Here is a 5,153-nt window from a genome sequence, read left to right as displayed (position 1 = left end):
GCTATTGCACCCGCTCACTGCTTGCTGTGCCCTCCTCTCAGCGTGGAGGAGAGAGCTAGGGGATCCAACCAACTAATCGATTATGAGAATAGTTAACTATTCTCATAAATCGATTAGTTGGATGCAGCCCTATATTTATTTAATCGCCGCTGTTTTTGTTTTTTTTTCCCTACTATATAAAATGGAAAAAGTACCGACAATTTTGAAGAAAAAACGTTTCCCTAAGTTATGTTATGAAACATTTATTACTCAATTTTTTGGTAAAATATAAAAGATGGGGTCACGTAAATAGGACACCAAACACGTCAAGCCTTAAAATTGTGCACGCCTGAGAAATTGCAAAAAACTACCATACCCAAAACTGGCTTTAAAAACTTTTATCACTTTATCAGTTTAGTGTTAACAGTAATTGATGGCCCTACAATTATTGCTCACACTTTCGCGGCGATATGCAACATGTGAGGCGTAATGGGCGCAATAATAGTTTTCACATGTGGCGCACCCGACACATTTTTGTGTATGTGGGGACGGGGACTTTAAAAAAATGTTTGGTTTTTTCATGTGTGAATAAATTGTTTTTTCACAACTTTATGGTTATCACATAGTGGCCTAACCGAGCGGGCTTAAGGACGTTTTAAAAGGCCCACCTGGGGGGGGCGTGGCTTGGCGTATGGAGCGGTGAGACGTGCCTCAGATCGTCTCCCACTCGTGTGGGCACATATACCGGCAGCCGACGGCTTTGCAGACACGCTCGGGCAGCCAAATGAGCAACAGGAGGAAGAAGGGGAAGAGGCAACCTCAGAAGGGCCCTTCACCCCGGGAACTGACCCGTTTTTTCACGCGATCGGCTCCCGCGGCCTCTGTGCACTCTCCCCCACGTGCAGCCAAGATGGCGCCGCCGGAGCTTTCACCCGCTGGACTGGACGATGAGGATAGGTAACAGGTGAGCCAGACTCAACGGCCACGGTCTCCCTACTCCCCCCCTAGCCCAGGGGGGCTCTCACAGCGCTCCAGGAGCATGTCCCATGCATCGGCCAGCTCACATGAAGGTTGGGACATGGAGGCCTATATCAAAGCCCTGCCCACTAAGAGGGATTTTGAATCCTGCTTTGCCCGCTTTGAGCACACATACAAAAAAGGAACTGTCCACCTTAAAAAAGGACTTGAGTGTCAGATTGGAGGACATTGAAAAATCTTCATCTGAATTGCACTCCCAAGTGTGCCTACATGACACTACCCTGCAGGAACATACATTATTATTGCACCAACTGATTTATCAACAAGATGACCAGGAGAATAGAAACCGCCGCAATAATATTCGCATCTGTGGCCTCCCAGAGTCCATAGAGCCCAAAGACCTGCGGCGGTGGCTCTGTTTAACCAGCTTTTGAACAAGCCCAAAGACTCTCCCATTGAATTGGACAGGATCCACAGGGCGCTGGGGGCTAAACGCCCGGATCGCTCCAACCCCAGGGACGTCATCTGTAGGATCCATTTTTTCAAGATCAAGGATGACATCAGGGGGCCATCCTATTCAACGACAGTCCGATATCCCTACTGCCAGACCTCTCGAGCCACACGCTCGCCCTCCGCAGAGCTCTGCGACCACTACTTGACCTGCTACGCCAACGCAATATCAAGTACCGATGGGGTTTCCCCTTTCAACTTATAGTTCAACAGGATGGCCATCTTCCGTTCCATGGGTGACCTCCCGACCTTCCTGGGCAAGCTGGAGCTCCCCCTCGTCGCATTGCCAGATTGGCCACTCAAGCCAACCATGCCTGGATTTGTCGCCCAATCATCCTGGTCTCAGAAGTCGAGAGGACCTAAGGGGCGCGCAGAGACATCCGCCTCCCCCCACACCTGATTGCGGACACTTCGCCCAACCCAGACCATTCCTCAGGACCCATTGACTGTGCCTTTGCTTCCTGAAGAAGACCTTCAGCCTGTTGCCTACCTCTGCCCGATGTTAAAAAAAGCAACTTCCCACCTTAAAAAAGGACTTGAGTGTCAGATTGGAGGACATTGAAAAATCTTCATCTGAATTGCACTCCCAAGTGTGCCTACATGACACTACCCTGCAGGAACATACATTATTATTGCACCAACTGATTTATCAACAAGATGACCAGGAGAATAGAAACCGCCGCAATAATATTCGCATCTGTGGCCTCCCAGAGTCCATAGAGCCCAAAGACCTGCGGCGGTGGCTCTGTTTAACCAGCTTTTGAACAAGCCCAAAGACTCTCCCATTGAATTGGACAGGATCCACAGGGCACTGGGGGCTAGACGCCCGGATCGCTGCAACCCAAGGGACATCATCTGTAGGATCCATTTTTTCAAGATCAAAGATGACATCAGGGGGCCATCCTATTCAACGACAGTCCGATATCCCTACTGCCAGACCTCTCGAGCCACACGCTCGCCCTCCGCAGAGCTCTGCGACCACTACTTGACCTGCTACGCCAACGCAATATCAAGTACCGATGGGGTTTCCCCTTTCAACTTATAGTTCAACAGGATGGCCATCTTCCGTTCCATGGGTGACCTCCCGACCTTCCTGGGCAAGCTGGAGCTCCCCCTCGTCGCATTGCCAGATTGGCCACTCAAGCCAACCATGCCTGGATTTGTCGCCCAATCATCCTGGTCTCAGAAGTCGAGAGGACCTAAGGGGCGCGCAGAGACATCCGCCTCCCCCCACACCTGATTGCGGACACTTCGCCCAACCCAGACCATTCCTCAGGACCCATTGACTGTGCCTTTGCTTCCTGAAGAAGACCTTCAGCCTGTTGCCTACCTCTGCCCGATGCCTTACCGGGATTGTGCCAAGTGGTTTAGTTGCCGACCACTGGTGCTACAGTTCTTTATTGTTGTGGAAATGTTTTTTCGGTTATTATTGCATTTCTAAACCAGTTCTACAGTTAAAGCTAAAGAGTTAATATTTCCTACACCTAGCTGTTATATCACCCCTTGCTGTCCAATTGCCGTCAATATTATACGCCCTGGAGCGGGGGACGCTCCCTGTGCCTTCCATGTCACCCCCCCTTAGGTTGTCTGTGAGAGCATTCACGGACCCATTGATAGTTTATGGAGCTTTTTGGTATATGTTGTGGTTTATTTGGAGGCTACTCTCGTCGGACGCCACTAGGTGGGGTGAGAGACCATGTTTCTTTCTGTCACTGTTACTTACTCACTCACTTTTGCTCAGCTCTATCCTTTCTTCTTCTATCCCCTCCACACTCCCTCTACCCCTGATGCGGGGGGTTGGCTGCAGCCCTACACTCCACCACCACAAACCCCCGTAATGGCTAATCCTCATGTCACTTTTGCCACGCTCAACGTGCGAGGCTTTAACACTCCACAGAAACGGAGCCAGGTGCTCTATCATTTTCATTTGATGGTGCTATTCGTGCTCTCAAAACTGGGATATACCCTAATTCCCCAGACGCCTGCTGGAGATGTAATGAGGTGAGTGGCACGTACTTACACATATGGTGGACTTGCTCTAAAATGTTTCCGTTCTGGCAGACAGTTTTTGAGATTTTCAACCATTTATATGGAGATACACTGCCGCCTTCACCTGAGGTGGCCCTACTGTCGCTTTTACCTGGTTCCTGGAAATCCCAGAAAAATACGCTACTACGACACTTTCTTTCTGCAGCCCGTCAAGTTATCCCCCTCTACTGGAAAAGTACAGTCTCACCTACCATATCAATGTGGGTAAGCCATGTGAATGACATAATGCGTATGGAGGAGATGTTAGCAAATGATACGGATACCTTCTCCAAATTTATGACACAGTGGAGTGTGTGGATCCATTTCTCCTCCTCCACCAATCTCCAGCCCTTCCTCTGCGCTACTCCACCTTAGACGCCTTGCAGAACTGGTTTTGGTTCATTGGCCTCTTAGATGGGGATCTGCGCCCAGCCCTTCGCATCCACCCCTTCCCCCCTTTCTTGACCTTCCCCTTCTACTCTACTCATTCTTTTCCTGATCTTCTACCTAACTCTGTCCTCTAGTAGTTACTTGTAAGATTCCTAGTGATTCATGCAATTGGTTCACAGGAGATTTCTAGTACTGAAACGGCGGGCCTGGCTCTCTTTGCTCCCCTACTTAGCAGAAGGCGCTTAGTTCAATAGCATTTTCATGTATCTGGTCCAACAATATCGACTCTTGCTCAGCAATAGGTTTCTAGTGGCGCCTCACCTGGACCTTGGACACACACGTTTTGCTTTGATTTCATGTGAGCTACTATATTGCTGTTATAACTCTGTTCAGCTGGGCCCGTTGCTGGGGAAAGGTACTCCCCTGTGTATTGCATTGCCTTAATTTTCATATGCTGCTTTTATACCGGATTGTATGAATCTCCTGAAACGTCTAATAAAAATTGATTCAACCCTAAAAGGCCCACCTGCATCTAGGAAGCTCACGGTCGGCCGTTTATGTACGACAGGCAGGCAGCAAGTGGTTGATATACCAGGGGTGTGGAAATTTTTGAAAAAACTACTTGTCCAAGGGCTAAAGCGGGGCCAAATCTACTTGTCCTTCATAACAATCTACTTGTCCTGATACAAAAAAAAAAATCGTTTTAATTAAAACTAGGGATGCACCAATACCGCTGTTTGGGTATAGAGTACGAGTACCGATATTTTGCTTTCGGTACTCACCGAGTATCGGTGCTTCCGTTTGCATGGAGTAGGCTACCAGGGCAATCAGGAAGCCGGGCAGCGGGTAATGAGATGCTACCCGGCTTCCTGATATCCCTAATCAAAACTGTATTGGTCTGTGCTAAATAGCGCTTCTCATTGGTCAGCGTGGTCCCCAAACCACGCTGACCAATGAGTGCTTGCAATTTGCAAGCGACATTCAAAATGCATAGACTGCGATGCACAGTACGGGGTAAGGACAGTACACCTGTACCGGCGGAGGGTAAGGTATTGTCACTTTTTTTTTAAATAATTAATTATTTTTTACTTTTTTTATAACTTTTTTTTAAATGTTTTACCCCCCACCTAATTTTATTCCCATCACATGGGGATTTAAAATCCTCTAAGTGATAGTTTGGAGGTGACAGGTTCTCTTTATGGAACCTGCCCTCCAACACAGAACTGATGTTCTGTGTAGTTCCCGACAGCTGAGACAGGTGGCGCTGT

The 5,153-nt window shown here is 48.5% G+C and overlaps 1 long non-coding RNA gene across 1 annotated transcript in view; it reads right to left on the bottom strand.

Moving 5' to 3' along the window:
* Window positions 1-300: 300 nt before the first annotated feature.
* The window catches only part of LOC108796484, a 25,934-nt gene continuing 21,081 nt past the window's right edge, over window positions 301-5,153 (bottom strand). The window contains exon 4 of the long non-coding RNA XR_001941806.1: window positions 301-311. This is a non-coding gene — a long non-coding RNA (uncharacterized LOC108796484). The remainder of the gene's footprint in view (window positions 312-5,153) is intronic.

Source organism: Nanorana parkeri, unplaced genomic scaffold, assembly GCF_000935625.1.
Source record: "Nanorana parkeri isolate BGI_ZX_2015 unplaced genomic scaffold, ASM93562v1 scaffold1123, whole genome shotgun sequence".
Lineage (NCBI taxonomy): Eukaryota > Metazoa > Chordata > Amphibia > Anura > Dicroglossidae > Nanorana > Nanorana parkeri.
This window is presented reverse-complemented; position numbering and strand designations above follow the sequence as displayed.